A 20287-nucleotide genomic window follows, 5' to 3' on the forward strand; every position below is an offset into this window, starting at 1 on the left:
ATATTAAAGAACTGCAGAATTCAAAGTATGTCCTGTATTAGATATCTACATTCCGTTTAAAGAATCACATCTAAATTTACGTTTAAAACAATAAAAACAGATTACGAATCTGCTAAAAATTCCAAGAAAAAATTTTCATTTTAAAATTATGCTAAGTGGTTCGTGATTTCTGTGATCCCTCAATTAAAGCTGAACTCTTCACTTCCTTATTTAGAAAGCAAAACATAGTTTTCTGCACATTTCTAAATTTACATTTGAAAAAAAACAAGACTACCGAAAAACAGGAGGACTTGTACTACTCGTATAATTACGAATTCATTCAAACGAAAATATCCTAAACATGAAAAGTGGAAAAGCAAACGACGGTTTTGTGTTCGTGCAAGCATATTACGTTAATGAAAGCGGGTGTCACTCCTAAGCTTGGCTCCAGAAGAAGTTGAAAACCGAATGGAATTTTGGTCCTTGTAGTTTCACCACGTTAATAGTCTTTCCCAAAGCCTGGAAGCTGGGGATGGTGGGTGCGGGAGGGGTGAGACATCGCAGCCTGCAGCGCTTTTATGACTTACTTCCTGTAGCGGGTCTACTGATTGGAGCAGCACTCTGCAATTGGATCTTAGTTATTCTTGATGGTACTGAAAAGAAAAGGATTCCTCGGTATTTTCTAGAAAGCATCTTTTCCTAATTAATGTAATACTAAATCCACTCATCAAAATAGTCTAAGTGAAATTTAAAAGTAAGTGTTAAACATACCACCCATCACAAGGAAGGCTGCCAATTGCTTTGTGCAGCAACAGTTAAATCACTGATGGTTCCTTCACCCAGCATTGATGAGAGGTTTTGGTCCTAAACTCACTGTAACTTTTTATGGTAAGGTCGGGTGTTCTGTTCACACATCCTTGGGAAACCAGTTACCAGGTTTTTTGTTGTTGTTTTGTTTTGTTTCTGTTGTTGTTGTTTTGCTTTGTTTTTAAAGGGAATGGAAGGAGTGGATCTGGGGTGAGAGGAGAACTGTTGTGGAGAGATGCATAGAGTGGTTGAAGGGAAATGGAGTGTAATGAGCGAGAGAATAATAATAATAATAATAATAATAATAATAATAATAATAATAGTTAATATTATTATTATAAATCTTAAATGTAACACAATAAAAGTTGAATAAGACTAATAGTGAAGAACGAGAACTATAAAAATTTGCTCAAAACACTTCTTTATGTATATATGAGAGGAAAAAGTCACTTAGAAACAGAATTATGTTTATTCTTGTAAGGCTTATCTACCAGCTCTTGGTAGAAAGTTACAAAGCAGAGTTCAGTATCTACAAACAAGGTAAACAAACCTTTTTAACTGGTTAGTTACAATGTTATCCCCAAATTGCAGGTAACCCAAAAGGCCCTATTGGAGCCAATTCTGATGGAAATATGTAAGGGTCTTTATTATGAACTCTATTTCAAGGTATCCCACTCTCCCCAATACAGCATATCAGAGGGAGATCCCCCAGTTTAGGCATTCGGTGATTTATTATGGTTAAATCAATTTGTGAATTTCCATAAGGGTCAACAAGTTAATATTTTATAAACTGCATTCTGGTGTATTCTGTAGGAACAGAACACAGGGACAAACCCAACTGATGAACAGGATGGTTTTCTATTCTCTGCAGGATGTCTTGAGACATTTACATGTATCTTGACTCTTTTATTGTAGCATGACTAACTGTTGCTAAGGGGTAAGGGGTGGCCATAGGATGATTGTGTAGGTGAACTTTGTGACTTTCTTCCTAGAGTTGGAGTTTAGCCCTTGGCTCAGAAAATGGTGTTTCTTCTTAAACAGATTTGGTAGGGATTGACAAAAGGTTAACAATTTTGATAAGCAATCATACTAAGAGGAATGATTGAAGAGGGGTTGATTTAAGGATCAAAAGTTTTGTACCACTTGCAAAACAAACCTGGGGTGTGAAGGGCTTGTCTCCATGCTGATATCTGAGGACTACCTGCATTCAGAAACCAATAGGAACTACCTGTAGGTCAGCTGCTTCTGATCATTCAGAATAACACCTAAAACCCCTCCACCCAACCACTGTATAGAACTAATTGCTCAAACTTAATAGAAAAATAGCATATATCTTTGGCCAATCCAGAAGTACTAATGACCATCACTGAAGAAGGTATCTGAAAATACTGTTGCCAGAAGTTCTGCCCCCATCATGGTTGCTGAAAAAAGTAAATGTGGCAACTCTCCAATGATGGGGTATTTTAAAGTACAACCGGCTTCAGCACCTCAACTAATAAAGCCCTATTTGTTATAGAAATTGTAATGTGACTGAACATATGCAGAAAATGCAACTATAAAGAATGAAGCATAAATATATACACAATTGTTAAATAAATCGATTTCACTTTTAAATCTGTATTTTGTATGTGCTCATGGCAAATATTTCTCTCCATCTGGTTTTAATGTCAGTCAGTCTCAGAGGATATTTATTGAACTTTATTTTGTTAATTTGTGTATAATGTGATGTGCCATCTAACAGCGTCCTGCAGCATTCTTCCTATATCTCTGAAGAACATACCTTAAGTAGTCCATGTAGACATCAGGGATAGGATTTGACTTTGAGATGACTGTTTAAATTCTTTGAAAACAGCACCATTATTTCATATTCTTTATCCCTCTGTATTCTACTAAGCATCTTTTTAGGAGTTCCCATCACATTTTCTGTTTTTTCAAATAGTGTATGGCACAGGGAGCCATATAGAGATACTCACACCTTTAAGCATAGTTTGGATTGCGGATCTAACTGCAAGAATGAATTCTATGTTGTAGCTCTATGAGAGCTAAAAAGAATTTATACCCTGAGAATTCATTTCTCATGACCATTTCCTTTGTTATATGTTCTTTGATTTTCCTATCATCATATTTTTTCTCTATCACAAATCTGCCCATGAAGCTTAGAGCTTCATAGTTTCTCTTCCCCCACTTACAGATTACAAGTTTTTAAATTCATAACAAAATTTTATTCAGGAGTTTGGTGGCCCCTTTTGTACTGATGAAACCACAAAATTGTATTTTTGTGTATATACATGCACACACACATACATATATGATATGTTTTATACATACATATGTATATATATATATATATATATATATATATTATACTAGCTATATGTACATATTCAGGTATATATTCTATTATTTCATATAATAAAATGCTTAATACCCATATCTTAAATATACTTCAAAATTTGGGTGCCCTTTTTTCTCTGGCCTCTTCCTGAATACTTATACTTCTACTGTCCCTTGTAACTCTAATTTCCATAGACCAAAGTTTTTAAATTAGAAAGACACCACTCCACGTGTTTTTGATTTATCTTAGAGAACCTGTAGCTGGTGTGTGTATGTGTGTTTGTGTGTGTGTGTGTGTGTGTGTGTGTGTGCGCGTGTTTGTGTGTGTATGTATGTGTGTATTATTATTATTATTATTATTATTATTATTATTATTATTTGTCTGTTCCTTGTAGTTCCGTATGCTCAGGTAGTGTGTGTTTACATATTAAAAACTTTAACTCCTTTTTGCCTCAGCATTTGCATCAAAATGGTGTACACTCTTTTGTAAAATGCACTTATTTAGTGGAAGGAAAATTATGAAAATACAGTTTTATAAAAGAGTGAGGAACAATTTGTAACTTAAAAAGTTGATATGCTCTCTAAAAACCACGTGGTACAATGAGAATATTACATCCTTTATGTTCTTCTGTGAATTTCAAACTCACTGTATTTCTCTTTTTTTAAAGTTACTCAATAAAAAAGTATTTTTAAACTATTAAGGTGGGGAGAAAAATCATAGAGATTGACTTGTAGCCAATCTATGCATGCCCATGTGTACCTACACACATATATGTGAATATAATCAAAAATATATCCCCTTATGCACACAAGGCAAATAACAATATCCTAAAAGGTTATCAATCAATCAAAATCTGAGAGCATTTTATGTGTGTGTGACAGCTACTCTTGGTTGACACCTTAGATAAAATCAGGAATTAGGTAAAAGTCCAGATTTGAGGACACTTTTGAATACGTTTTACTAGTTTTAAATTGGAATGACTACTTTCAATGTGGATCTTTGAGATGTGAAGATGCAACATTTAACTTAATATTTAAAAGCTGTCTTTAATATGGGATGCATCTTCTACCGTAATCCTATGAAAGTACAGGGTAGAAGGAATGTTTTTCTGTTTTCCTTCCTTGATTTTTACCTCACTACCATATCCATTACTTAATTGTTCTTAAAGACTGCTTTTATCATAATCCTATTGCATACCACAGAGCAGCTAAGACATGTAGCATGAACAACTACAAGGTTCTTGGATCTTCTATTCATAGACAGCTATTATTCAGCTAGATTGACTACGGCCTGTAAATCATTTGAAAGCATCTCATGTAGGATATTATATATTTATTTCATAATTTCTGTTACTCTAGCAATCCATGACTAATAAAAAGAGGGAACAGGAAATTATACTATTTTTACTGATATCAACATGTATAAGGTAGATGGGCGATTCCAGTTTCAATGGACAAAATCGGGAAAAGAATGATTTAAAATGTAGAATCATGTTTCTATAAAAAAACTGTTTTATTAACAAAGGACTGCTCCAATTTTAATTAAAGGGGATCTCTATAACATAAAAGAGGTCTCTGTGAGTCGTAATAAGATGCCATGTTGCCATTAAATATCCTCTTCTCCTTAATCAACATGAAATATATTCTTTCTTGACCTCTCAGTGGCAGTTAGCAATGTCACTGGGTGCATACCTTTTTTTTTTTTTGCAGGCATGTAGTGATTCAGAGATTGGTTCTGAGGATTTTTCAGCAAGTGTCTCCATTCCTTTGAGAATAACTTCTCTTTGTGCAATAAGGGGCTTTTATTTAAAAACTGAGTTTAGTATAGAAAAAAATGGCAAAATACAACACCTCATCATGTTAAAATTCTTGGAAAGATCAAATATTCACAGAACATACCTAAACATAATAAAAAAATATATACAGAAAACTAACAGCCACCATCAAATTTAATGGAGAGAAACTTGAAACAGTCCAATAGTAAAATCAGTAACGAGACAAGGCTGCTCACTGTTTCTCTTTTTATCCAATACGTTACTTGATGTTCTAGCCAGAACAATTAGACAATAAAAAATGTCAAAGGGAAACAAATTGGAAAGGAAGAAGTAAAAATATCACTATTGGCAGATTAAATGACAGTATACTTAAGTGACCCAAAAGTTCCACCAGAGAATAACTAAGCCTGATAAAAAACTTGACCAAAGTGGCTGAATATAAAATTAGCTCAAATCAATAGCATTCTTCTATAGAAAATGCAAACATACCAAGAAAGATAATAGGAAAACAAAACCCTTTATAATAGCCACAAATAATATAAAATATCTTGCTGTGACCCTAACTAGCAAGTGAAAGGTCTGTATGACAAGAATTTTAAATCTCTGAAGAAAGAAATAAAAAAAAACCACAGAAAATTGTAAGACTTTCCATGATCATGGAGGAGTAGGATTAACATAGTAACTATGTTCATTTATCAAAAGCAATCACACTTTCCATGAAATCCCGATCAAAATTCCAACTCAATTCTTCACTAATATAGAAAGACTAATTCTCAATCTTTTCTGGAATAATGATAAAAGCCAGTATAGTGACAATTATATCCAACAATTAAGGAACTTCTGCGTGAATCACTATCCCTGAACTCAAGCTTTGCTACAAAGCAATAGTGATAAAAACTGAATGGTATTGGTACAGAGACAGCCAGGTAGATGAACACAATAGAACTGAAGACCCAGAAATGAAACCACACACGTATGTTCACCTGATCATTGACAAAAAAGTGAAAACAGTACAGTCAAAAAAGTAAGCATTTTCAACAAATGGTGCTGGTCTCACTGGAGATCTGCAAATAGAAAATGGATATTGAACAATTTTTATCTTCTTTTACAATTCTCAAGTCCAAGTGGAACAAGGACCTGCACATGAAACCAGATGCACTGAATCTGATAGAAGAAAAAATGGGAAAGAGCCTTGATCATATTGTCACAGGGGAAAACATCCAAACAGAACTCCAATGGCTCAGGCTTTGAGATCGTCAATTGATAAATGGGACCCCATTAAACTGAACATTTCTGTAAGGCAAAGGACACTGTTTAAAGGAAAAAAACAACAACAACAATGTAACAATCCTATATCTGATAGAGATGTAATATCCAAAATATACAAAGACCTCAATAATTTAGACTCCAGGGAATCAAGTAACCCAATTTAAAAATGGCGTATAGAGCTAGACAGAAAATTCTCAACTGAGAAATCTTGAATGACCATGAAGTACCTAAAAAATTGTTCAACATACTTAGTCTTCATGCAAATTGTATCAAAAAGACACTTGTATTCCAGTTCTTAACCAACAGAAAGGGTAAGATCAAAACCTCAGTTGACAGCAGATGGTGTCAAGGATGTGGAGAAAGAGGAACACGCCTCTATTGTTGGTGGGATTGTAAGCTGGTACAACCACTCTGGAAGCAGTCTAGAAGTTCCTCAGAAAATTGGAAATATATTTACCTGAAGACCACTGTCATTCAAAAGATGCTCCAACATATAACAAGAACATGTGTTTGGTTATGTTCATGGCAGTCTTATTATAAGAGCCAAAAGCTGGGATCGACCCAGATGTCTCTCAACGGAAGAATGGATACAGAAAACATGGTATGTTTGCACAATAGAATACTAATTAGATAATAAAAATGAAGACTTTGCCAATATTGAAGGCAAATGGGTGGAACTCGAAAATATCATCATGAATATGATAATTCTGATCCAAAAGGACACTCCTAGTATTGCCTCACTGATAACTAGATATTAGCCTCAAATCTCAGAACTCCCATGACTCACAGACCCTATGAAGCTTACCAAGTGTGGATGCTTCCATCCCATTTAGAGGTGGGAAAAAATAATCATGGGGGGCAGAGGCAAGGAAGGACTTGGAATAGGGAGTTGGTTGTGGGGGGATAAAGGGAGGGGAGGGTCAGTTGTGGGATGAGACTGGAGAGAAGTGCAGAATGACTGGATAATGAATACAAATATGTAGCAGGCTTGAGGTATGGAGGGGGACTAGAAAGTCCTAGATGCCAGGGATACAAGAGGCCCTCAGGACCTAAGAGGTATGATGTTAGCTAAGATACCCAAAAGCGTGGAGATACTGCTTGAAGAAACCAACTTTCATAGATAGACATGGTCTCCAATTGAGGGATAGAGCCATCCACCCATCTCAAATTCTTTAAACCAGAAATGTTCATGTGTAAAGCAAATGCAAAAAAAAATGAATCAGAGACTGAAGGAGAGGCAATCTAGTACCCGCCCCACTTTGGCAACCATCCATTTGCAGAGGCAAAAACTACTATTGCTGCCAAGAAGTGTTTTCAGATAGGAATCTGTTATAACTATCCTTTTAGAGGCTCTAGCCCCTAAGGTAGATGCAACTCCTGACAGGCAGCAAGTAGACTGATCCCAGGGACCCCAATGGAAGAGTTATGGGAAGGAATGCAGCCAATATATGGTTTGCAATCTCTGGAAGAGCAGCTTTATCAACTATCTGGATTCGTCCGAGCCCCCAGGAACAATTACCAAACAATCAGTATAATACTTGAGTCCATGGCTCCAGCTACATGTGTAGCAGAGGACTGCCTTATTTAGCATCATGGTAAGACTGTGTTATTACAGAGACTTTACATTCTATTTGCTTCACGTTGAGAAATCAAACTTAATCTATACAGGAAACTTTCCTTGCTGGCTAGTTTTATTAGTGCTAGAAGATGACTCTGTATTTTCTAAGTACAGGTAAAAACTTCATAATTTTCTTATCAATTGATAAACCTTAAATGCTACATTAATGGCCTGCCAGGTCAAATGCACTCGTAGTCTAATTTTGGTAATACTACTTATTCAAGTAACCAACCTCATTCTTGATTAGAATCAATTCCTTTTCTGCAGGAGAGAATTCCGGAATGGTATTGCAAACATTGGCAGCAAACATACCTAAGAAATTTGTAGATCCTAGCAGAGAATATAATAATATTATTTTCCTAAATGGTCATTTTGTCAAATACCCTTTTAACTATTCTGTTTATTTCCATAGTTACATTCTCATGATTCTTCGAGTAGATAAGACTCATTATAGTGGGTGTTGATTAGCAATAGAATGAATAACTACTAAAAATACTGGGAAAAAGGACTATTATTATTCAGCCACAGTTGGGACATTTCAAACAACCTGCTTTGGCATCAAGAAATATTAAAGAAAAAGTTGCAGGAATTAAATAAAGCTAGAGGATTAGAGAAATGCTGTGAAATGTTGTCTCTATAAATGTCATGGCTGTTGTAAATATGAACTCCAATGGTTACAGTTAAAGGTACACCTGTCACAAGACCAAGGACAAATTCAAGGAAGGAGGATGAAGGTTTTCTCAAAACTCCAACCATGCATGCAGACATTGCTATTGGAGTAAATGTCTAGTAGGGAAGCAAGTGTCCTGTTTCCTTAGAAATGTGGTCACTGGTAAGGATAAAGTGAACCCATTCCAGCATTAAGGCAAGAAAGGACTAACTCAGAACTAACATCCTAGTAAATGAAGAAACTCAAAGTATTTTCATTAAAATCAGAAACAAGACTAGGAAGTACACATTCCATGTCTTATTCTGTACAATATTAGGACTGTTAGGGAAGAAACAAGTGTGTAAGTTATAAAGGCAGTAGGAGTAAGAAAAACAGAAGTCAATTCATTATCATTTAAATATGATAGGATTCTATAAGTAAAAGGTACTAAATATATAACCAGAAACTGCATACTGCTAGTAATTACATTCAGTAATGTTCCAAGATTAAAAGTTAGTGAATAAATAATGTTTCTGTAATAAATATTTCGAGAAAGATAATAGACACAATATCCTTTACAATACATATATATTATAAATTTATGTGCAACATTGTTAAATATATTATAAATATATTTTAACACCACGTTATGAAAAGTATCATTTATGTATATATACATATATGTGTGTGTATGTGTACATACAATATATATTATATATGATAACTGTAGAAAATTCAAAAGTTTACAATGAAAATGTAAGGTATAAGAATTGCAAATTTAAGAAAATTAAAACAGAAAACAGAGCTTGACAAGCCTTTTATGATCATGGACTATCCGGACTATTCTTATGAAAATTGCCATTCTAACAAAAGGAATTCACTTATTCAATGTAGTAATCAGTAATACCCATGCCAACTAAAACAATATAGCTGTAACGTTATATGGAAACCAAAAACACAATTATTGTATAAAGAAAACATGAATAATAAAAGAGTTGTAGAAGACATTATGTCAGGGCTTGGGGATTTAAGCTCAATGGTAGAGCGCTTGCCTAGCAAGCGCAAGGCCCTGGGTTCGGTCCCCAGCCCCGGAAAAAAAAAAAGGAGACATTATGTCAGATGTAATTTTATATGACATATCTCAAATAACAAAAGTGTGTGGTATGGTATTACTATGCTATATCTATATTAATCAACACAGAAGGAAAACCTTCAAGACCCCTCAAAGTGTTGTTGGCATTACTCACAACAGGCCTTTACTTTGGAAATACATTAATAATTTTAAATCCAAACAACATTTTGAAATAGAAAACAAAATACAATGACATAAAGGATATGACATGTCTCTGTGAACCACTGTGTTCAAGAGTTTATAATAGCCTTCACTGGGTCTTCTGTTCATATCTTATAAAATTCAGTTTAGTGTTTTTATGGGATTCCTACATATGTTAGGAAGTGGGTTTCTGATTCTTCTGCCTATTTCTTTGGCAGATTTTCTCATGTTGGGTTGCATTCTCAACACTCAGTGTCATGGTTTTTGTTTATCTTATTATATTTCATTTTATTGTGCTTGGTTGTTATAATTTTGGGTTGCGTGATTCTAAAGAAAAAAGGAATTAGTTATAGAAGGGAATGGAGGTGGGGAGGAACTGTGAGGAGTAGAAAAAAAGAAACTGCAATTATGGTTGATTGTATAAAAATAAATTTTCAATGAAAATATAAAATACGATACATTTCAATGAAAAAATATAGTTACAAATCAACTGCAAACAAACAAACAAACAAAAGAAAAAGACAATACACATCCTTGTTGATTTTTCTGATGAAGAATGGCCAATAACCAAAAATTAGCACACTATTTTCCTATCACATAAATTTCAATCAATCAGGGGGCAGAGCCAAAATAAAAAAGATAACATATCCAAAGAATGTTATCCCTAACCCGCCAGTTTATTGTGGAATCTGTTCAACATTACAAAATTTAAGAAATTCTAATAAATAACAAAAATCAAAGGATAATAAAGGACTGTAAACATTCAAACTAGGTTACCTTATTAGATCGCAGAAAATAAGTTTATTATTCTGTAACACTGTTTTATATATATATATATATATACATATATATATATATATATACATATATATATATATATGTATCCAGTGTGTGTGTGTGTGTGTGTGTGTGTGTGTGTGTGTGTTGTGTAAAAGATATCGGACATTTCCATATTTTGGGTCTTCATACATCTGAATTTACTCTCCACTACCCTCTGTTAAAGCCAATTTGGAAACCCCTTTTCTTTATTATAAGTATCATTGTGTAAGAACTCCTACTGCTGTGGTTTCCCTCTCACGATAATCTGTATATTAAACTTCAAGTGATTTTTCCCCTTCATATCGTTCAGGGTGTGGCAAAACCTAATTTAAATACCTGTAGAAATATTATTTTTATGCAGCACCTGTATACCAACACAAATGTTCTTTTTTTATCTGACTGCCATTATTCCCACACACCAATAATCCACAATACTGTCAGCTCTTTGAAATGTTAATGTTCACCTTGTAAGAGAAGTGAAATAAATGACAGGGCACAGGCTCAAGGGGAGGGCCACTGCAGCTAACCGAACACAGGACAGGAAAAATGAAGTCAGGTACACATGTAATAGTTTTCTGATCAGATCCTTCAAAGACGTGAGATATATAGAATAATTTTGTAATTGCAACATATTTGAAACAATGTGCAAAAATCATGTCTACCTAAAAAACACAGGATCAAAGTGGGAGCTGACCTTGGGTGCTGCCCTGCCTTGCTGATCATTCCTAGGGTGGAGGTAACAGGCACCTTTGACTGCTTTGCTCAGAACTGAACCTGCTGCACTGACTTGATTAATCACAGTCCCAACCCCCAGTCTGTTCCTGTGAGCCAGCACAACCATGCAGTCACACATGTGTGCATGTTTCCAGGCTCCAGGGATTCAAAATCTTTTCTAAAGCTAACGACATAAGGAGGAAGTGACGAGCTTTAGGCTTTCCTATTGCTAGTATGGAAGAGGGGGATCTTCACAAGCTCTTTAAAAATCAGTTAGGAGTAAAATTAATGTATTTCCGGGGCAACGGGGATACATAATGGAGATTTATAGTCATCTTTAGATTTCTTTTTTTTTTCATCTTTAGATTTCTAAAGGAAAGAAAGAGTGTTTAGGAAAAACATAACCGAAACTAGGGAACATACAAAAGCTCTCTATACTTGTAGTACTATTATGAGAAATGACTAAGGAATAAAAGATTCTCCCTTAAAACATTCTGCACTATTCAGGTTTTACTTGATTAGGTGGAATTTAAAATTTCCTATGTGTTCATGTAAATGAAAACATTACCATGTACAAAATATTTGTTGTTTAATAAAATAATTGGTTTATCTTTCAGTATTGAAATTTATTTCCCTCCGTTTTAAAAAAACATTGCTGTGATATACTTTTATATTTACTTTTATTTGTTTATTTTAAAAACAGAGTATTACTCATTAGAATTTTCTGGACTTGTACCTCACATTTTAGAACAGACATGCTTTGAACTCTGAGATCAACAGCTTCGGCTTCTTAAATGCTAGAAGGAAAGTCAGGTGCCACCATGGATACCTAGATTCATTATTATGGTTTCAATCACTACATTTATTTTAGCAACATGGATAATGGATATGGTGAATTTGATGGTTAAGGAGTCATTTTCCAACATCAGTTTCCCTTCGAGCATCTGAAAATTATCATTTTTTCACTTCAGCTCTGGAGATTCAGTTACCGGAATGATGTTGGCAAAGACTCTCTCCAGGTCTCTGGATATTGGCTCAGTTGTAATAAATGAGACAAATGCAGTTTTGTTAGTGGCATTTTTGAAGGTAACAGAGAACTTCAAGGCCAAATAGACACTTGGACCCTGGTAAAAGTGTAGGCCCACAATGCCATCGAAGCTGCAGTTCTTCACCAAAGAGACATCTGATAGCAGAGTGTGGAGATAGCACTGTTAGTGGGCCCACTAACACATTACAACTCTGAAGTTGTGCAAGGGATTCTTAATCCTATTTTATGTTGTTGAATACCTTGAACTCTACAATCCAAGACCTTTAGGCATCCCGTATCGTGTCTCTCAAGTAGGGCTCTTTGTTCACTCTTGGTAAATTCCCAGGTTTCCTAGTAACTTTATTTTTAATCATTTAGGTATATTTCTCTCTGTTTCTCTCGTTCTCTCTATCTGTCTCTCAGACTCTGTCTGTCTGTATATTCTTCTCTCTGCCTCTCTCTGTCTCTCTGTCTCTCTGTCTCTCTGTCTCTGTCTCTGTCTCTGTCTCTGTCTCTGTCTCTCTCTCTCTCTCTCTCTCTCTCTCTGTGTGTGTGTGTGTGTGTGTGTGTGTGTGCCTGTGTGTGTGTGTTTGTTCGGGAACACAATGTAGAAGTATATTGATGCCAAAGTCTGTGTATTTCTTCAGAAATGCAGTTCCATGTAGTTTCAAAATTCCTGGTATAATTTCTTGGAAATCTTGTAAAGCACCCCTTGTTTTTATAAGCAGAAACATCACTCAGTCTCTTCTATGCACATTTAATCCTTGGTGATATAAATGCCTGCTGAATATGAGAATAAAAATGTAGAAAGGCTTCTGATTTTAAATGTTCCTACACAATAATTTTCCAGTAAATAAAAATATGACTTAGCAATATCCTTTCTGCAAGTTAAAGACTACATAGGAAATAAATAAGGAATTAATAAATGTGTAGCACCTTAGCATTTCTTCCAGGTCCTACCCAACAGTTACCTACATACTGCCAGGTAGGCCTGGCTAGATATAAAAGGGAGTGTTTAGACTCTCTCTATGCCTTTTTTTCTTCCTGACTTTCTTCTCTCACTCCATTACTACATCTCCCCTTCCTCGATGTATTCCTGACTAGCCTCCTCCTCCCCTTATCTCCACCCTCTACTTTGTCTCTACTGTTTTCCCACATACGCTTCCCATGCCCCTAAACAACTCTATTCTACACTAGACCCATCTTATGGCTCTTACCTTGGAGGAATGGATGCCTCTGCATGGGTCTGCTGAGGAATCCCATCACACAAAACTGTGTTCCATAAAAATATATCCTTGGATTTATAAAACACAGCATTTGGTGTACTAACTTCGTTTTGCAAACTGGCAGGTTCACATTTCCTGCCACCTCACACACTTTCCAGCCATTGTCTTGATATTCCTTTCTTCCCAAACAGGGGCAAATTAGAAAGATGACCTCCCACCACTCACAAAAGAAGCCCTCCCACCACTCACACATTAGTCAGGGTAAAAGGCCACTGGTCTCTATTCAGCTCACATCCACCCCCTCTAGTTTCCTTGGGAACAGAGGTATTCATAGCCTACAAGATTGGCCTTTCTAGCTCAATCCTCCTCTTAGGACTTCTACCCTTGGGTGAGTTCTATTTCTCTTCCTAAGATGGTTTCTCTCTCACTGATGAAAAATGCTAGGCCTAGATAAATCAATCTACCTTTGGCACAGGCTCCACAGCTCAGGTGTTGGTCACAGCTCAACCCCTAGTTTATCTCCTAATATCCTGACAATATAGTCTAGTTGCTCATTCCATTCTTAATATTTAATTTATCATTTGGATTCTGGAAGTAATAAGGTTAATAACTCCTATTCTCACTCAAAAATAATGGCTTCATTGTTATTTTTAACCTCTGTACTGGGATGTCTCCTGGTCTTAAAGGCTTCCAAATTTGTTTCCAATACCTGAAAGGTAATAACTCTAAATGGCCTCTTAACTGCACATTGAAAAACTTTTACAACTCTCACCAGCAATGTGAAAAATGGAAGGTTTCTATGTATAGGATTTTGCCCACCTTCCCTCCCAACCGATTTATTCCTTGATCCAACTAGCTTGCTCTCTGCTCCCTGAACCTTTATCTCTCCAGGTCTTGTTTCACTGCTGTTGACAGCTATTTGGTCTAGCAGAAAGTCTTAAATTTCTGCCTCCTTGGAATTTTTTATTTCTTATTTCTTTCCATTATGATATACCCTAGCTAAAACCCAACTCTGTATTGAGAAGGAGGAGCAGAGATGCTCCATTTGCCTGCCTCAGAAGTGCCACACCACCATTTAGACTGTACTGCTTAGATCATGCTGCTTAGAATCGCACAGTGGCAGAGGCTGCTTGAAGTGACAGGGAGGAAATCTCCTAACATTAAAAAATAATGACCTGGCCACCAGACAGAACATGTCTATTTGTATCTTTGCATGTTTTCCTCTGCTGATACATAGCCATGCTTCTACAGGAAACTGTCATTCAGCTCAGAGATCTAACAAACACAGGTGAAGCTATTGCTTCAGCACCATCGTGGATGAAGGCAACCCATGACTATTTGCCATCTTTGTTTTGTTTATTCCTCATGTGACATCTCTCATTACAAGAACGGCCTGAATTAAAGATGCCATGGACACTTAACAATAAAGATAAAGTTTTCATACTATTTCTGTCTAGCTGTGGTAAATAATTTTAATACTCATTTAAAGATTTACAACAGTAAATATGATCACTGCCTTAAATATGTGTTTAGCCAATGTTTTGATGCTGTTATTACTCAAAACATTAAGTCATAATCTCTGTGCTTCCTTGATACTAGTCAGAACCAATAATTTAAAACAGACATAGATTGTCTAATTCATATATACTTAACAGATCCTCTCAATCGTGTCAGAAATCTGCTTAATATAACATAAAATGTTTAAGTTTACTATGACAGATAGAGACCTCCAAATCATCACAGATACCTGGCACAAGATCTCCAAGATGATGTCAGAACGACAAGTGTCTCTACCTGGATTGCAGTACGATGGCCACTATGAGAGATGATGTCATTTTCTTGCCTACTGCCAGGGCTCACCTTAATCTGTAGACAAACAGAGGACACCGAGAGAATTAAATGTCTCATATTGCCTAGGACAAGGTGAGTCATTGCTCCAAAATTCCTTCTCTACAGGAGAGCCTCTCATCTTCCCAGACTGATGGGCAGAATATCTTTGCATGAATTGTGATGGAGAACCCAGGAACCTGGAAAAACTGTTTAGGTAATGATCTACAGACTAACCTATATCATTTTAATTAATATAATACATCTAGATTATAATTTATTCTTCCCATATTTCTGATTACATTGAAGCTAAACTAATGAAAGTGTGACAGCTAAAAACAGACAACTAGTCCCTTACCCCAAGGTAATCCACTAATATATTTGGTCATTAGTCTATTCACTAACTAATTAAAAATATCAGATTTGTTATTAAAATACAAAAGTTTGCCTTGCTCATAAACTTCATGGTAAAGGATACACAAGTTCAGATGAACTTACACAAATGTAATCTTCTGCTAATTCCTTACCTAACCTCAGTTTTCAGTTACTAAATATTTCATATTTCTTCCCCTTACTATGTCATTGTTGTATTAGGACTTTAACAGTTTAAAATTTTAATTCTTATCAAGGGTGTTTTGATAAATTAGCCTAACCATAGTAAAACATTCCACTATATGACCCAACTTTAATAATCACTAGTTCAAATTTTGTTTCCTTTGATTGTCTTCTAAATATATACTTAAAATGTATCTCATGCTATATTTAAACTATCATCTATCAAAGTTACAAATTTAAGTTTCCTTTGGCTGTCTTCTATCTACAGACTTGAAGTGTTTCATACACTAAATTCATGTGATCAACAATCAAATTCACAAGAACATCAAATTATGATTGACTTTTTAATGCACACCTAAATGCTTTTCATTATACTAAATTTATACCTTTTCATTCTCCTAGAGAGAAGCCCTTCTTTCTCCTTATGCTTCCCAAAAGACTTTTGTCTTCCCTAATCTCAGTTTAAACACTGTTCATGGTATTAACAAGCATCTCTTTTGTAAATTCATACGCTCCGGGAAACACACTCAGATCTACCTCTCATGGACCAAACAGGCTCCATCTTCCAATCAATAGCCAAGTTTCTACCTGTTCCCTATTCCTCTCCTGTTCCCTGGATTTGAAACTCTCATCTCAACCACCAAGACTTAAGGGTTTCAAATATACACTTATGAAAACTTATTTTTCCCCAAACTTACTTAACTTTATTTTCTACCTCGTGTGTGTGTGTGTGTGTGTGTGTGTGTGTGCGCGCGCGCACGCGTGTGTGTGCATGCATGTTAAGTGTGTGGGTTTCTATGTTTGTGTGTGGTTGGGACTGGTGGTATACACGAGGGCACGTGTTTCAACATTTTGACGAATCCGGGCATTTACTAAAACTCTATATCCAGGACAGCTCCAGGAGAGCAACCCACAGAAGCTCCAGCCTATTCTCATAGAAACAAGCACTTTTCTGGGCCTTCACCTTCCAAACTACAAATGGACAGACCCCAAACGGCAAGGAAACTTAGAAATCTCCTAAAACTTGACCAACATCTTTATCCCCATTTTCTTAGGTTTCCTAGAGACACATAACTCCAAAGTCAGCAAGAAGCAGCCAAAGGTCACATTGAATCTATTGCTGATACACGATCATGTCTTTCTAGTTTCTCCTATTTTTTATTAGACAAAAATGGAGGTATTTTAGCACCTTAACGTTCTTTCTTTTAGGCTCCACCAAACAGATGTTAGCAACAGCCAGGTAGGCTTGGCTTGCAATAAATAGGACTTTTGGCCTCTCTTCTCTTTCTCTGACTCTCTTCTACCTCTCTCCATTCTCCACATGTGGTTGGCTGGCCTCATCTCTCTGTCTCTCTTTCTCTCTCTGCCTCTCTCTCTCTGTTTCTCTATTTCTGTCTCTTTTTCTCTCTGTGTGTCTCTGTCTCTGTCTGTCTCCGTCTCTCTCACTGTCTCTCTCTCTGTGTCTCTGTCTCTGTCTCTGTCTCTCTCTCTCTCTCCTCTTCTACTTCTACCTACCTCCCCTTCTTATGCCCAAATAAATTCTATCCTAGAGTAGACCTGTCCTATGTCTGTTCCCTCTGAGGAAGGAATGAATCTGTATGGGCTTGCTGAGGCAAGTCCTCCCACCACACCATACCACAATCCACAAAATATATCCTTGGCTTTACAAACAAACCAAACTCTGATTTATATTTGAACAGCATGTACTGTGCATTATAAAATTGTGGAAAGAAAAAATGATCAAAAATAAAAAAGTTTTCTCTGACTATATATGGAAATAACTTGCTTCATACCCATGACAGAACTTTCAGAAACTATACCTGTGTGGCTAAATTTGATTCAATGTAACAATAAGCAGATACATATGGTAACATATCAATACATGCCATGCTGAGAGGAGGGGATGACCACCCATAAACAGACTGTGCTACTGCAGGTCACTCCCTCTGAAGGTTCTGCCAAAGCTGGAGAAGTTTAAATCTTCTTGAAAACATATATCTATCGTCTATCATCCTGTACTTTAAAGATACCTATCAAATACTGATTAGTTGGAGGAAAAAAGGCAGTAAAACTACAATGCAGCAGTCTTTTATTTGTCAAAGTTGTCAGAGGATGCCTGGGAGGGAGTACTTAACAAGACAAAGCTGATTTAATATTTTTAAAGGCAATGTTTATATCAATAGCACTTTCCAGATGTGGAGTTTCCTGTGTAGAACACACTGGCTTTGAATGCAATCCTTCCTACTTCATGTACCTCTGAGCAGATTAAGATTAAGGCAGTTATATCATGGATTAGTATACATTACAAATGTTATACAATAGTGACAAAAGATAAAAATTACATAAGGTTAGAAAACAAGAAAATGCATGTAAATTTTTTTCAGCTATCAAGATACTGTGTCAACAGCCAGAATACAGCAAATACAGAGGCGAATACCAGCAGCAAACCACTGAACTGAGAATAGGTCCCCCGTTGAAGGAATCAGAGAAAGAACTGGAAGAGCTTGAAGGGGCTCGAGACCCCAAAAGTACAACAATGTCAAGCAACCAGAGCTTCCAGGGACTAAGCCACTACCTAAATACTATACATGGACTGACCCTGGACTCTGACCCCATAGGTAGCAATGAATATCCTAGTAAGAGCACCAGTGGAAGGGGAAGCCCTGGGTCCTGCTAAGACTGAACCCCCAGTGAACTAGACTATGGGGGGAGGGCAGCAATGGGGGGGAGGGTTGGGAGGGGGACACCCATAAGGAAGGGGAGGGGGGAGGGGGATGTTTGCCCGGAAACCGGGAAAGGGAATAACACTTGAAATGTATATAAGAAATACTCAAGTTAATAAAAAAAATAATAAAAAATTTTAAAAAAAAGATCCTGTGTCAAGGTGGAATTCGGATGCTGAAAACTCATAAAAAATACCTGTGTTTTCAAACAAATTAAAATTTCTATTATAAAAGTAAGAAGTGATTGTTGATATTATTAAAAGCATCCTTCTGTGAGCTTTGGGTTTTAGAATTATTGCTTTGGACACATAAAGCCAACTTGTTAGTGAAAATACCAGTGCTAAGGAGCCACAACTTTGTGTTGCCCACAAGAGGTTCTGCTTCCTAAATTAAGTTAAGATAATCCTGCTCAGTAATGATGGAAGCTTGTCTCTCAGGTGATTCTAAATCTCATCCAGTTGAAAAAGAAAATAACCATCTCAATATTATTTAAGAATAGAAACCTGTATAGGATGTATGAGGTAATCTATATTATGATAGTCTGTGGATAGATATCATGGCTTTGTAATTTCTGCATTTTATTTCAGTTAGAGAATTGGAAATATTATTTTTAAAACTTATAAAAATTTCTATGTCCTACTTACGATATCTGTATAATGAAGGGGACTAAGAGACTAATTCCATGGTTACTTAACATGGGCAGTTAGAAGAATTGTTGCAGTATTGAATTAATAGATCATAAAATTGACCCAAATGATACATAAAACACTATCTGAGAATAAAAAAAATGTGTACCTATAGTTTACGTTTTTCTTGTGAGAACTCTAATTATGCTCAGTTTTCCATGTCCCCCTTTTTTTTCATAGCAGAGAATTCTAGTGTACATGGGATAATCTTTTAACTCATGTCTCTTGAGCTCTTCATTGTATCTGAATATTGGAGTCCTCTCTTCTTCCTCCTCGCCTTTACATACTTTCTTCTTTTGATCATCATTTCCTTATTTCTGGAACTTTGAGAAAGAGTCTCATTCTGTAGCCTAGGCTAGCCAAAAATTGTAGTGATCAGTTTTCTTATATCTCCTGAAGGATATGATTACAGATGTGAGGAAATAAACCATGAGAGCTATTTTTTAATTCTTTTCTGCATTTACACATTACTTATATTCTTTGTCTTTTTATTGGATAGTTTATGTATTTATATCAAATATCATTCACTTTCCTGGTTCCCTTCTCTTCCATCGCCCATCCCAATGCTTCTATGGGGATGCTCACCCTCCCACCAGCCCTCTCACAACTCAAAACCCTGGCATTCCTCTACACTAGGGAAAAGTGCCCTCTGAGGACCAAGGAATCCTTGCTGTCATTGCAAGATAATTCTATCCTCTGCTACATGGGCAGCTAAAATCATGGGTACCCAAGTTGGTGATTTAGTCTGAGGAAACTCTGGCTTGTCTGGTTGGCTGTTGTTCTTCCTACGTGGTTTCAAACCCTATCAGCTCCTTCAGTCCTTTCTCTAATGCCTTCAGTGGGGTCCCTGCTTAGTATGATGGTTAGCCACAAGAATATTAATTTGCATAGGCAAGGCTCTGGCAGAACCTCTCAGGAGACTTTCATATCAGGCTCCTGTCCACAAGCTTCTCTTGGCCACAGCAGTAGTGACTGGGTTCCGTGGATGCATATGGGATGGATCCAC

The 20287-nt window shown here is 36.2% G+C and overlaps 1 long non-coding RNA gene across 4 annotated transcripts in view; it reads right to left on the minus strand.

The window, feature by feature from the left end:
- Positions 1–11900: 11900 nt before the first annotated feature.
- LOC148007683 (uncharacterized) overlaps positions 11901–20287 on the minus strand; it is a 107036-nt gene continuing 98649 nt past the window's right edge. For all 4 annotated transcript variants that reach the window (XR_015646650.1, XR_015646656.1, XR_015646651.1 and 1 more), the window contains 2 exons: positions 15238–15356; positions 11901–13047 (listed from right to left, as the gene is read on the minus strand). This is a non-coding gene — a long non-coding RNA (uncharacterized LOC148007683). The remainder of the gene's footprint in view (positions 13048–15237; positions 15357–20287) is intronic.

The sequence above is a fragment of the Rattus norvegicus genome, chromosome 1, assembly GCF_021556685.1.
Source record: "Rattus norvegicus strain SHRSP/BbbUtx chromosome 1, alternate assembly SHRSP_T2T, whole genome shotgun sequence".
NCBI lineage: Eukaryota > Metazoa > Chordata > Mammalia > Rodentia > Muridae > Rattus > Rattus norvegicus.